The sequence below is a fragment of the Urocampus carinirostris genome, chromosome 4 (genome assembly GCF_059441175.1).
Source record: "Urocampus carinirostris isolate Australia breed hairy pipefish chromosome 4, RoL_Ucar_1.0, whole genome shotgun sequence".
Classification (NCBI taxonomy): Eukaryota; Metazoa; Chordata; class Actinopteri; order Syngnathiformes; family Syngnathidae; genus Urocampus; species Urocampus carinirostris.
In genome coordinates, this window is record NC_142352.1 from 44705549 (window position 1) to 44721228 (window position 15680).

A 15680-nucleotide genomic window follows, 5' to 3' on the forward strand; every position below is an offset into this window, starting at 1 on the left:
GAAATACAGATGAATTTTCCCCTGCTTTAGCTTAACACTATGTTTTGAACTTTATAGTCCATTCAATGACACTATTTTTTTTTATACTTATTTTCTAAAAAAAAAAAAAAAGAAATCTTTTTTTTAGTCAGCAACTTTTTTTTGCAAAACCTTAATAACATCAGTCCACAAAATTTGTATTTTGACAATTGTACATATTTGCATCCGTAATTTTTGGGGCGACGAGGGTTAGTTACCAATAAGTACTGCCTAGTAAATTTTATAGTTAAATAAACACTCAAAATAACGAGAGAAGGTTGGTTGGTTGGTTGGTTGGTTGGTTGGTTGGTTGGTTGGTTGGTTGGTTGGTTGGTTGGTTGGTTGGTTGGTTGGTTGGTTGGTTGGTTGGTTGGTTGGTTGGTTGGTTGGTTGATTGTTTGGTTGGTTGGTTGGTTGGTTGGTTGGATCCCTTAACCACACAGGGTCGTAGAGGCACCATTTCCCGAGGTGTGTCTTGGGCAAGTACAGCCTGGTGGCGCCCATTCCTCTACAGGAGCCATCTATGAATTCTGAGCTTGCAAGGAGAACAGAAAGCTTTGCAAAAGCCTTAAATTGTAAAACTCTAACCTTTTCTAAAGCCCTGCCCAAGCTCTCTTTTTATTAAAATATTTTAGGTTACAAAAAGCAATCAACCCTTAAGGGTAAGGAAATCAAGGAACAGCAATGTAATTGACAAACCGTGATGATGATGCAAACAGTGAACACGCTCTAAATAATAATACTCAAAACAAAAGTTAGCAGTGTGCAACAATGGTCAAAACAATTTAGCCCTCGCATCCTAAGCAATCTTTATTGCAGATGTAAGAGATATAAAATACAACTACATAAGTCATCCTACACAAGCAGAATGAAATAAATTCCTGAATAAACATTAAACCTTTTTTCTTATAATTGCCTTAGAAAACAAACTCAAGGACCATAGTTTTCTAAAGCCCCTGAGATTTTCTTTAATTATTCTTGTGACTTACACCAAGAATGAGTTCTCCTTGGATATTTTTTTCTTTTTGGTTCATAGATTTTGACAATTAGTTGTATTTCAATCCAATTATATTTTAAGATATTTTATTTATATAGCACTTTTCAAGTAACTGAAGACCTCCAAAAGCGCTTTACAATTTGCTCACTTACCCATTCACACACATTCACAGCATTGTCAGCCATGCAAGGAAGCTACCTGCTTATCGGGGGCATTAGGGATTCAGTGTCTTGCCCAAGGACACTTTGACATACAACACAGAGGAGCCAGGAATTAAACTTTCGACCTCTTTATTCCAAAAGGAGTGCTTTACTTCCTGAGCTACTGCCACCACTATTGTTTGACAGAACGACAGAAAACCACTATCATTTTTTTTCTTTCAGGTAAATTTAGCCCATCTTTGCTAAAATAGCAACTAAAAGCTACTGCTGGTCCCGTAATCATAGCGGCTTCTTTCAATTACCGGTAATGTTTGTGTTATGTCGATTCTTATATCAGGAAAATTTGTTGAAAATCCAAAGTTACTGACAGAGCAATAAGGAAATGTTGCTTTATCTAATTCTATTGGAATGCAATTAAAAGGTTTTTGGTCGGTTCAATTAAGTTCACGAGAGTTTATGTGCCATTTTAAAAGTGTTCAACATTCCATCCGTCCGGCCTTCGGCTTGGATCAAAACTTTTTATCCGGCCCTCCATCCATTTGACTTTGACACTCCTGCCTTAGAAGTTCCAAGCATAGTGCAAGCTTGACGATTACAACATCCTATATATGTCTGTAAGTCGTGCTGTGAATATGATATCAAGTAGACACTGGGAATTTTTACGTACCGCATTTCAAAATCTATTTCGAAGAACGTGCAAAAATTGCAGTTGTCAAAATGGTTTTAATCAATCGCACACAATCCATTAAAATTGATTTGACATTAATCATGGCCTTGATGATGTATGCTGTATGGTCGTAGCCCTCGTTTGAATATCAGTTCTTTCACTGAAGGATTATTAGCAACAGTTTTTCTCTTTCCTTTATCTTGACGATCTTATTGTGTCATAAATGACAACGGCTCAAAATTTCGCTTGCAAGTCTGTCACTTTACGTGCTGCAGCGCTAAAGATGGAGTCCATCACCAGGACAGGCGCGCTTTACCTCAGCGCCAGGTCGGACAAGCAAAAATCCTCAGAAACCTGGGCAGGATTGCAACAGCTTTATACAGCCGACCTGCAACCCACTCAATAGATCATCCTCTGACACCACGTAGAGCCCTTCTGGATGGAACATTATGACAGATTAGATCGTTTGCGAAAGCAACTGCCATATCTAGTGACTGCCAGTGGTCAAACCTGAAATATGGGATACAGGAAACTGCTAGAGTAATTAATGCTGAGCTCAAAAATCACCTACCGTATGTTTCCTTACTGGGGAGTTTTTTGTTTTTGATTCATTCCTACTATAGCAGAATTCTGGACTGAGATTTTTTATCTCGAACAGTTGAAAAGTTTCAGGTAAATATCTCGGACGATTGGCGTAAGGTAAGTGCTGCGCACAATTGTTTTACAGTCGCGCTGCTGCCGATCGCTGGTGAAGGGCAATCCCCTCCCACGGCTGCTAAGACGCTGTTCGGCTTCCGGCTGCTCACAAGTGAGTATGGGTTGTTGTAAAGGCTGCTCCCGCTTACGTAGGCAAGTAGCCCTTTTAGAGGGACGTGTCCGTAAGCTAGAGCAGTTTAAAAGGAAAATGTTAGGTGCCGCGTACACCACTGCTAGCGTGGGTTGTAGCGAACCTGCTAGTCCGGTTAGCACTAGCCCTAAACAGCATGCTAATCGCGGCGAGACAATTCAGACACATAACAAGTTCAGCTCCCTAGCTAATCCCACTCCACCCCGGTCTACTGGCTCCCGCACCCTAGTTATAGGTGACTCCATCACCCGTAACATAAAGCTTAGCACCTCAGCCACGGTTATGTGTATTTCTGGGGCCAGAGCACCGACATTGAGGCTAATTTAAGGGAGCTGACATGCAAATCTAGACAACAGGACAGGGCTCGCTACACCGATATAGTCATTCACGTCGGCTCTAATGATACTAAAATGAGGCAATCTGAGATTACAAAGAAAAATATTGCTAAGACCTGTAATCTCACCAGCAAGATGTGTCGGCATCGGGTAATTGTCTCTGGCCCCCTTGCCTGCGAGAGGCAATGATGAAAGGTTTAGCAGACTAGTCTCGCTAAACCGGTGGCTGGCAAGTTTTTGTAGTCAGCAGGGATTTAGGTTTGCGGATAACTGGCCTGCTTTCTGGGGCCGAACTAACCTGCTGAGGAAAGATGGCCTTCATCCTAACTGGGAAGGTGCTCTCACTCTTTCTAAAAATATAGATTACTATTTAAGCCTTCCATGACAGGGTACACTAGTGCAGGCCAGTTCACAGGTGATTAATGAACCTGTAACCACGGGTGTGGAGTCTGTAATGCTAGAACTAACTAGCGCTATGCTAGATTCATGCAATTCACATAGATTTTGTAGTTTAGAGCGTTCCATTGACTGCACCAACCACACACCTTGATCTGTACTCTTCTATAGCATCTTCTTCTGTGCTTCTTACCTCTGTTTCTCCCTTGTTAGGTGAGGATGGAGAAGAAATAACATTATTTTCTACCAATAGTCATCCTGCTACTCCACCTGTCAACAATATTCCTGTGGTATGGAATTCGGGCCGCATCTGCCATCATGCAAGGCACAAGACCGGCAGTATAATCCTGTGGAGGTTGCCACTAAGGTTGCCATCAAGGTTCAAAACTCTGGAAAGGTTTCAGCTCCGTCCACAGTGCTGAAGCTTGGCCTTCTGAATATTAGATCACTAGCCTCCAAAGCTTTACTTGTCAATTACCTCATTAATGAACAAAATATTAACCTTATTGGCCTTTGTGAGACCTTGTTAAAACCAAATGAGTTTTTAGTGTTAAATGAGGCTTCTCCCCCTAACTTTGTGAGTGGAGGCGTTGCTCTTATATCGGAAGGTAAGTTGAAATTTACTCCTGGTACCCCTACTGTTTTTAAAACGTTTGAAGCACTTGTTATGAGGTCCTTAATGTCAACACCAATTTATGTAGTTGTTGTGTATCGCCCACCTGGACCATACTCAAATTTTTCGGATGAATTTTCGGAACTGTTAACAGACTTAGTAACTTATGCGGACAATGTTGTAATTATTGGTGATTTTAATGTTCACATAAACTCCCCATCATATTGACTTGCAATTGCTTTTAAGTCACTGATTGATACATTTGGTTTCAATCAAATAGTTGATGTGGCCACTCATAAAGATGGGAACACTCTAGATCTTGTTCTGACCCCTGGCGTAGTAGCCTCAAATGTCACAGTGTTACCGTATCCTAATGCCATCTCTGATCACTATCTTGTTAAGTGTGAGGTGCTGTTTAATGTTTACTGTGATAAGGAAAATTTAGGCTTTAGCAGTCGCAATATCCACCCTACAACGGTATTAGCTTCAAATGAACTATTACCTACGGTAACTGCAGCCTTCCCTTCGTACACTGGGTCTGTTGACTCACTTACAAACAACTTCAATACTGCTTTGGTTAATGTTCTAAATTCTGTGGCGCCCCTAAGGCATTCATTTCGACCTAAGAAGCATACACCTTGGTTTACTGAAGAAACTGGGTCACTCAAACAAGGTTGCAGAAAACTTGAACGAAAATGGCGCACTACTAAGCTGGAGGTCTTCCGACTAGCCTGGTGTGACAGCTTGCTGAAATATAAAGTAGCTCTTGCCTCAGCTAAAGCATCGTTTTTCTCTAAAATTATTGTTAAATATAAGAATAATCCCAAATTTTTGTTTGACACAGTGGCGAAACTTACCAGACAACAACTTAACCCAAATAGTTGTTCTTATTCTGCTAACGACATCATGGAATTGTTTAATAAAAAGATTAAACTACTCAGGAATGAAATTTTAAAAGAACGCTCTGTAACCTCCTCCTATCTCAAAGATGTGGGGGTGTTAGGTAAGGACCGTGTCGGCGGTTGTTCAGAAACATTCTCCAGTTTCAATGATTTGTCCCTTGATAGTCTAACACAGATGGTCAGTAGGGCCGAACAAACTACTTGCCTGCTTGATCCGTTTCCAGCTTCACTGGTGAAGGATTTGTTTGGGATCTTAGGACCATCAGTTTTAAATATTATTAATATATCGCTATCCCCGGGTATTGTTCCTGTAGCCTTCAAGTCTGCCGTCATTAAACCCACGCTTAAGCGACCTAACCTTGACCCAGAAAGCCTAGATAATTAGAGACCAGTGTCAAATCTGCAAGCTGTCACACCAGGCTAGTCGGAAGTAACCAATGATCTCCTTTTAGCAATAGATTCCGGTGCCTCATCAATGTTACTGCTGCTGGATCTCAGTGCTGCTTTTGATACTGTCGACCACAACATATTACTGGTTTGTCTGGAATGCATTGGTATCTGAGGAACTGTACTCTCGTGGTTTAGGTCCTACCTGTCAGACAGGATGCAATGCGTTAACTATGGCAATCTGACCTCTAAACAATCTAATGTCCCCTGTGGTGTTCCACAAGGCTCTGTACTTGGCCCCTTTCTTTTTAGTATTTATATGATCCCGCTTGGTGACATTATCTGCAAGTATAATATTAGTTTCCATTGCTATGCAGATGACACTTAACTGTATGTGCCACTGGAGACAACTGGACATTTAAATTGTAGAAATCTGGAGGCTTGCCTTACTGAGTTTCAAAGATGGATGTCACTTATTTTTTTACGCATTAACCCAGAAAAAACTGAAATGTTGATATTTGGTCCAGCTCACTGTCGTGAGTTGTTTTCAAACACTTCCCTTAACCTGGACAAATGTAATATCACCCATAGTGACTCGGTCAAAAATCTAGGTGTGTTATATTTGATCCTAATCTGTCGTTTCAGTCACACGTGAAAAAAATTAAAAGAATAGCTTTCTACCACCTCCGTAATATTGCGAAGATTCGTTCGATGCTGTCCCAATCAGATGCAGAGGTTTTAATTCATGCGTATATTACTTCTCGGCTTTATTACTGTAATGTTTTGCTTTGTGGTCTCCCGATGTCTAGCATCAAAAGTTCGCAGCTGGTTCAGAATGCGGCAGCTAGACTTTTGACTAGGACCAAAAAGTTTGAGCATATTACTCCTGTATTTGCCAACTTGCACTGGCTCCCAGTCCACTTAAGATGTGACTTTAAGGTTCTCTTATTAACATATAAATGTTTGCATGGACTTGCTCCCTCTTATCTCTCTGATTTGATTTCCCCCTAAGTCCCTGCAAGGATTCTGCGCTCGGAAAATGCCGGTCTACTTTTGACTCCGAGAGTCAAGAAGTCTGCAGGCTCGAGAACGTTCTCCATCCGGGCCCCGGTGTTATGGAATGCCCTGCCTCCGGAGATAAGATCTGCAACCTCAATGGAAGTTTTTAAATCGAGGCTTAAGACACACTTCTATTCCAAAGTTTATGATTGATACCCACCAAATATTTTGTATTGTCCTGTCTTTTTCTGACCGCCTGCCTGTGACGATTTGGAGATGAGTCACGAACCAGCGTTTGACCTGAAGCATGTGAACGCCTGCATGGACCAGAGATGGGAAACTGCGTCGTGGCCGTCATAGACTTTCTGGACTAGTTTACAGGCTGGGGGCGTCGCTGCTGTCATACACTTTCCGGACAAATTTTCAGCATATTACCTAGTGTTTACTATGCTTGTGTATAGTAATGCTAATTGTGATTCAACCTGGTCATCCTGGAAGGGTAATTACCACTTGTGAGGTCCTTTCTCAAGGTTTCTTTTTTTCCCACGCTGAGGTTTTGAGTTGTTCCTTGCCTGCATGTTGGTTTAAGATCAGGTAATTGTGTAATTGTAATCCTGTGCAGTCATTTGAGACATTTTTGTGATTAAGGGCTATGTAAATAAATGTGACTTAACTTGACTTGACTTAAGCATTTAGGCAGAAGAATACCATTCAACCCATATATATATATATATATATATATATATATATATATATATATATATATATATATATATAATTTGTTATCTGACTCACGACCTACATTCATCCAACAAATATGCGCGCTCGTTTCTTGAGAGAAAAGGACGAGGAGCCGTCAATTACACACGGGGGCGGATGTTTATCATTCCTAACAGCATATCTAAGTTTAAACAGGAGACGGCCCCCATCTGAGTTGCTCGGGATCATTTATACATTTCAACAAACAAAGCAAAGATATCCTACTATTCTTTTATTGGCTATGTGCCATCTGCAGCTAACTTTAGCTTTCTCTTATTGGTCATCTTCTTCTCGCATGCTGGCGTGTCGGCTCCTCCCATGGGCGTGCCAAGGCAGTTGTTTTGTGCCCAACAATCTCTGGTCGTTCTGCGTCAGCACACCCTGGCCTCCTGATATCATAAGTGTCTTAGACAATACAAATTCCATTCATGCATTCCACACAGCCTGCCCTGACCTTTTATTGTACATTGAACTAAAGCACAGTCAGTGAATATCTTTTTTGCATTAAACTGAATACATGTAACTTGTAGTCAATAGTATAAAATAATTTATAGTTAAATGTATAAAATCCTTTAATATATAATATATATATATATATATATATATATATAGATATATAGATATATATGGGGTAAGATTTATTTCAGTACATTTACATATTAAAGCATAATGGTGAATAGTCTTGGCTTAAATGTACATCAATCGAACATAAACCTATTGGGGCATTGCAGATAGGTAGGAAAATACAAAAACAAAAACATACAGTATCTCATCAAAGTCGCTTAGTCGTGGCTGCCCAAATAAGCAGACATATGCATGTAAAACAGGCAGCAGAAAGCCAGCAGCGTGTCAGCTCTAATTCAACTTTCAGCCTGGGTGAACAAGAGAAGCATTTCCATCTGATTACGCTTTTTCATTGTATCCTTTTTTTCACCAAGTTCAATTGAATTTATTTATGTGGGTGCGCTTACTCTTCATTGCTACTATGACCTCATCTTTATTATTCTTTCATCGTTTTTAGACATTTCTAAGCAATTCTCATGGCTATTTGAACTCATTCGGCTCAAAGTAGTTTCGTGAAACATTTTGCTAATAATTAGGATCATGTTTTATTCAGGGAATGCTTTAATCTTGCATAGCATCTGACAGCATTGTGATTTATAAGTTAGGTACTGCTGTGTAATAGTCCGTAGTTGCAGCACCGTGCCCTATGGTAGTACCTCTTTGTTTTGTTGATGCTTCATCCGAAAGGTTTTTCTTAAGCAATTGACTGTTTTTAATCATGTGACAACATCCAGGCAACCCAAGTAGTGACAGCCAAACTCGTTGGTGTAAATTGATGCGTTCACCTCAATATATCTTGTGATTGACATTGGAAATATGGCAATTGGAGCTTTAGTTTGTCTGTCGTTCCAGACTAAGTTACGACAACATATATTCATTGTTTGACAAACATGACCCATACACGCTAGAAAAGCACGTGGTGTAGGTGTAAAAGTTAAAATAATGTTATCACTTTGACTCATTTCAGCTGATGAATGGTGCATTATGATGGGCAACACGTTTTAGCTGCCCTGGGCCATCCCTGGGGGTCGCGTTGCATTCATTCAGAGATCTCTGCCCTCCACTCATCGGAATAGGTTGCATTTTTTCCGGCCAGGCTTTCATGGACAATCAGGGCTTTCTTTTGAGCTAGTTTGGTCAGAAAAACTGCACAATATTTTTGCCTAGGGTCCATGGCGCATGTCACTATCACTGAGGAGTGTGTTGCAAGTGAGGTTCTTGCTCTTGCCTCCACTCACCATGTGACAGTATCATTGAATAAATGAATGAATTAATTGTCTTTATTGTTATTATACAATTTGTACAATAAAATTGGAGGGTTTCTCTTTTCAGTGCAAGAAGTGATTTAGTGTCAGCATTGGGTTGAGCCAGGTAATCCGTTTCATGGGAAATGGATCTGGTGTTGGTGAGATACAGGCTAAACTATGCTTGTACAGTAGTTGTGAGAGTTGTCATGTAGCCACAGCAGTAGCTTTTTTTTCCTCTCTTGACGCCGCCTACGTGTGGTCCTGGATCTGATAACAATCCACAGAGCACCCGGTGGTCTCGACAATTTGTCTGTGATGTTGTATCAATGCATGAATGGAGTCCCAAGACAAACTTTTTCGTGTACACACAAATATGATGCCAATCTTTGCTCTTTGTTTTTGATCCAATGACGTGTGTCCATTTTTGCCAGAGGTGGGGGACTACAGTAATCCCTCGGTTATCGCGGTTAATGGGGACCAAGACGAACGCAAAAACTGAAAATCCACGAAGTAGCGGCACCCCTTCAAAAATGCTTAAAAAAACGTATACAGGTGTACAGTATACCTCCCCTGTATACAGAACACCATATAGAATATGGGTAGAGAGAGAGAAAGTGAAATTCATGTTATAACAAAAAAGAAAAAAAACTGTAAAATATGTTGTATGTACACGGAATAGGACTGCGGTGAAACCACTACGAACCATTCAGTATGATTGTATTAACCGCTCTCAACCACATGCAGCAATCGCAGTTTATTTCGCTTGTTAACACTACCGGTTACATATTGAAAATAAAAACAGTGAAAATGTGATATTTGATGAGTGTTTGTGAAGCGTTTTGGGAAACAATAGTTAAAAAAATGGTCCGTGTTCATTTTAATGAAAGTGAAAGAGCTACCTTCTGACAATAATAACATACTTTAGCTAGCGGCATCGAACGGCTTTTACAACAAATACACGAAACCACACACAATTAGCCGTGTTTAGGTAGTACAAACAACCGCTCGCTTTTGGTATAATAAAGTCAAACTTGAGATGAAATGTGACAGAAGAGAATATACTTACGTCGCGTCGCCGAGTTCCTCCATGATAAACTGAGCGCCACATAAGAAGGGGGTGAGGTGGGAGGAGTTAAAGGAGGGGGGGTGAGCGAAGCGGTAACTCACCATGACTAAGCATTGTGTCAGGGCCTCCCCCTCAACTTCACAATAAGAGTGTCCATGCTGTGTCCTCAGTTAACATAAGCTCGCGCTCAATGGCGTCAAGTCAATAAATGCTTTTATTGAGAAGGTAAGGTATATTTTTAGACCCGCGAAGCTCTGAACCTGCAAAAGTGGAACCGCGAACTAGCGAGGTTCCACTGTAGCCAAATATTTTACTTAAGTACAATTACTCTTATTTCAGAATAGTATGACTCAACTAAAAGTAAAAAGTAGTCATCCAAATAATTACTTGAGTAAAGGTAGAAAAAAGTACTTGTTGAAAGAAACTACTCAAGTACTGATTAACTGTAGCAATGTGTTATTTATTGATCTTTTTAAACAACCATCTAATCAGATTATCAAATCATCAAAGTCCATCCAATCCGTCCAACAATAAATTACATTTTATTTAAAATAGATAAAAATAATCAAAGTAAATTCAAGTACATATCGGATTACAATCCTTCTGGTGGTAGAAGGAGAAAAATTAAAGTAGCACATTTACAGCCCCAGTACTTATTTTAACAGGCTCTGTAGTCAGAACACCAAGCTAGCCCAGGGGTCGGCAACCCAAAATGGTGAAAGAGCCATATTGGGACAAAAAAATGTCAAGAGCCACAAAAGATTAAAACCCTTATCTAAGCTTTATAATGAAGCAACATTTGCTGTATGTATCTATATTAACCTACTATCAAAATGATTAAGTTGGATGCTGCACATCTTGTGGAGAATGACATGACTACTCTGTTGTATGATACCACCTCAAGTTTAAATTACGGAATGTATAATTGTTTCAAAATGACAGAGATAATGTAATTCGTTACAACCCCTCCCTGATTCTTGCCCTCGGCTAAACCCTTCGGAGAACAAAGACAACGACGAAAATAAAACGTTAAGATTTTTCTGAGCATCAAAAAGAAATCCATCTAGAGAGTATCCCTAAAATAATTTCATAGAGATGTAACTACATTAAAATATGAGTGTGAGGTTGATTCAGGGGAAACAAAAAAGGGCCTGATTAGCATCACAGAAAACACAAAGCTCCACCATCAATGTAATTTTGACTTTTTTTTTAATGCAGTCAGATTTAAAGTTATCATTTCTTGCACGCCAGGGCTTAGCACCGTTCATACAAGAATGCTAGTTGATTGTAATCGGCCTGCCTCAGCGTTATCGATAACAAAAGTCTTGCATAACTCGAACCACCTATTGGAATATGTCCTGATTCAATCACAAAGCCACAAGACAAAAATATATTTTTGCCAAAAGCTAGAGGAGTGAAGTTGGCTAAAGCGAGAAGATAACAAACATCCCCATACTTTGTCCAATATTCAAATGTGATTGAGATACTTCTTCAACAACAAAAAAACATTTCAAACACATAAATTTGACAACAAACAAGCAGTCATCGTGGCCTAGTAAACTAAAACCTAATAACGAATGGTATTGTAACTATATTAAATGAAACCAAATTGAATCTTTCTTTGAAAACTGTGTTAGATCACGTTCCCTGGCATCAGTTTATCCCCTGCTATTTAGTTATGACAGGCAATGATATAAGCTGTAAGTTATGTATAGATGCCTTTTATTACAAAATGTAATCAAATGTGCCCTAGTCTAGTCGGTAAAAAATGTCAGACTGAAAGAATTCCTAATCACACCAGGCATGCAAATAATTTATCATCCGAGGTGAGATAAACAATATCTGCCCAAATTTGTGAATTAGCTCAGAGTAGTAATGAGCCTGTCAGTCAGGGTTCAACTGATAAACATGACGAAGCAATGTCGTCAAAATTATTTCCACTGTAAAAATTAATGAGGGTTAGACAAATATTACACACACAAATGCTAATACCAAATATTTAATGTATCAAACGTTAAAATATTGATACTGTACATGTTTAATGCAGCCCGACAACCACAATTTAAAATATTCACACCTGTTTATAGACTTTTTGCACGTGAGGTAATGTTGCATTTGAGGGAATTATTAACTCTGCCCGGTATCCTGCTCGTGTATCCAGTATCCAGTATTGATCCCGTCTGTCCCGTCCTGTCCAGTATCTTGCTCATGCATCCTGTAACCGGTATCGATCCTGTCAGTCCCGTCCTGACCGGTATATTGCTCGTGTATCCAGTATTCGGTATCGATCCCATCCTGTCTGCTATCTTGATCGTGCATCCTGTATCGATCCTGTCAGTCCGGTCCTGTCCGGTATCCTGCTCGTGTATCTAATATCCGGTATCGATCCCATCTGTCCCGTTCTGTCCGGTATCTTGCTCTTGCACCCTGTATCCGGTATCAATCCCGTCTGTCCGGTATCCTGCTTGTGTATTCAGTATCCGGTATCGATCCCGACTGTCCTGTCCAGTTTCGGTCTCGTCTGCCCCGTTTCCGTAAAATGAAGCTTGGTGTGAAAATGTTACGCTATTGGGTCCACTGTCTGTTTGGGTTTTCACATTAGGGGCCCGGGAAAGATAGCTAGGCGAAGCTCTCCGCCTGCTTTTAAAGCGACCTTTTGACATCAATGACCCGCAAAAGCATGTCGTTCAAACTTGTCGCTTTCCTTTTTAACAACAAAGTTGTCATATAAGAGCCAAAAGGGGCCCATTTCATCAAACACAACATAATAAAGTACTAAGAATTAAAGCATCTTGCAGATAGAACTCATGGCTATGAAGGCATAAATCATGAATCATCACTCAAAGACAAATCACCAATCTTTTACTTACATGCCATCACTTTGGCTGATCTTTATTTATAATATGGAAATCCATCTAAATATGTCATTTTTCTGATAAACAACAAGGACCTTGTGTTTCAGATGCACGTTTGTTGACTGGTGTGGATTTGTGAAGCAGTCCATCAGGGGGCATAGCGAGACGGAGTAGTTATGTCCATCAGGGAGCATTTGTACTCTAATAAACATTCTTTTTAGCATTTGAACATTCTGTCTGTCACGGCAACCTACTGAACAAGGAAAACCATTGACATCTTTAGCCCGACAACAGTGAAGAAAGGTGACAGGAACCTCCTGATGGGCAGACTTCAAACCCAACATGTGCTCGAGAGACAATGCAAGGGAAAGTTTGTCAAGTAAACTTAAAATATCTAACAGCAAAATCCTCAGATTGACTGTCAAACGCAACTGGTAACTGATAACTGCTAATCCCTGCTAACTCCTTGTTAACCCAGTGATAAATCTGTGTCAATTTCTGTCAACCCATAACCCCTTCATCACCAACTTGAAATTCAATAAAAACAAAGAAGACCAAAAGACTGAGTTGTTCTTTGCGTGACCAAAACTTTCGCATGTTGGACTACAAACTGAGGATAAAAGTAAACCAAACCAAACAACTAACATTGGTACTCAGATAATCCCAGATAAATGTGTGTGGGGGGTGTATAAGTGGGTTACACATAGTTTTTTTCTTTCATCTAGTTTTATATGTTTGTTCACTTGAAGTGTGTGGTCAAAAATAAGGGTTGATGACCTCAGGTCAGTTTTTATTTCGGTGTTACTTTAAAAAAGGAAATTGAGTCCAGTTACTAATTACCTGTTGAAAAATTGAATCAGTAACATAATCCAAATAACCAAGTAACTTGATTATTTTCAATGAGTTTTGGATTACTCCATTACCAAATATGCTAGTAAAAGACAAAAAATAATAATAAATGTAGTTTAAGAAAAATATTAACGTATCCTTGAAATAGAATTAGAGGAGACCAAGATCAAATAGTTGCTAGAAGTCCAACAAAAAAAAGTTCTCACGTTTTAACCACGTGGTATAATGTGTTGAGCAAAAATAAAAACGTTCTCTTTCACATGGCAATGAAATATTCTTTGTTTTAGTTCACTTTAAGAGCACATCAAAAACCCAATTCGATTTTAAACACACAAATTGTTCATTGTTTTACTTCCCAACACACTCCGGGACCTCATGTCATCTCTCTCTGTCTCTCTAATGTCAGTAACTGAAATTATGATAGACACAGTTTTCTATTACTGCATTATGTATATCCTGGTCCTAAATGTGTGCTGTGTGTGTGTGTGTGAAATGAATGAGGCTGCAGCAAGAGAGAGGCGCAACTACATATGATAAGTGTCAACAAAGCTTATGCGAATGAGGAAAAGAATAAAAAGTTAAAACTAGCACACACTGGACTATTTAATTGTCCCCCGTAACGTGCAACATAATGATGCTTTTGAATAAAATTAAGATCCTGCAAACTTATCCTTAGTTTTACAAAATATACCAGTAATTTCATCACATCTTTTTTTTCTGTAACTGTAACAGAATACGATTACATTTCTTTGCATCCTGATTACAAAACATTGTTACATGTATTCCGATACTTCCCAAGTATGCCCCATGTTAATTGTCAGTTAAAATAAGAAATAGAAAGGAAAAAACATTTAACATACTGTCCTCGGTCAAATTCTAGCTTGGCACTGAGTATTTCTGTCTTTTAAAGCAAAGCACAGCGACCTTGTTGCTGACCTTTTTTGTGGATTTAAAAGGCATCAGCTGCTTTGGGACAATGCCCTGGCTGACATTGTGGTGTGAACATCTTACAGGCACCGAAGCTCGACTGTCACATTCATCATGACTACAAGAAAAAAAAAGTGTGGTCACAGATACACACATAAAACTCCTGTGAGTGTGTTCATACATCTATCAATGACAAGCATTTTGACTGACTTTCAAATGTCCTTTCTGTGACACCTTAAGGCAAAAAACTTGTTTAATAGTTACAGCATGTCATTATCTTTTGTGAGTGTATGTGCGTTTTTGGAAGGATGGGTTGTGCTCCATGCCGACCATATGGTCAGTTGTTTATGCACATCCTAAAGAAGGTCCACAGCACGGCGAGGTAGTGGTTAGCGCGAGTGCGGCACAGTTCTGAGGTCATGAGATCGAACCACCTGTGTGGAGTTTGCTTGTTCTCCCTGTACTTGCGTGGGTTTTCTCCAGGCACTTCGGTTTCGTCCCACATTCCAAAAACATGCATGTTAGGTAAATTGGCCGGTTTGCATTGTCCTTAGGTGTGAATGAGCGAGGAAATTGTCTGTCCCTGTGTGCCCTGCGACTGGCTGGCAACCAGTTCAGGGTGTCCCCTGCCCACTGTCTGAAGATAGCTGGGATGGGCTCAAGCCCCCCCGTGATCCTACTGAGGATAAGCGGTGCAGATAATGGATGGATGGATACACACCTGACAGTAAGAGACGTTCTTTTAGTATATGACAAATGTGCAGGGTAGTATTAGTTTACTACTTGCAAGCACGGGGAGAACGTGCGAACTCCACAAAGGAAGGTTTTATCCCATGACCTCAGAACTGTGCCACGGATGCGGTATAACCACTCATCCACCGTGCTGCCCATATACATATATATGCATACCTGCCAACTTTTGAAAGTGAAAAAGCCTAGTCGCTAGGGTCCAGGTCCGTTCAGGACCGGAACGAAGCAAGGGGGGGGATAATCTGCGGTCCTTAAAATTCAGCTAAGAAGTAACAAATTTTACTTTTTTTTTTGACAACCATAACCTCATGTTTATTGTCAATTCACCTTAACTGTACTGA

General features: G+C 39.9%; 1 long non-coding RNA gene across 1 annotated transcript; it reads left to right on the top strand.

Moving 5' to 3' along the window:
* Nucleotides 1-2374: 2374 nt before the first annotated feature.
* LOC148367665 (uncharacterized) lies at nucleotides 2375-7000 on the top strand. The gene is made up of 2 exons (XR_015850358.1): nucleotides 2375-4029; nucleotides 6336-7000. It is a non-coding gene; the product is annotated as an uncharacterized LOC148367665 (long non-coding RNA).
* The last annotated feature ends 8680 nt before the right edge of the window (nucleotides 7001-15680 follow it).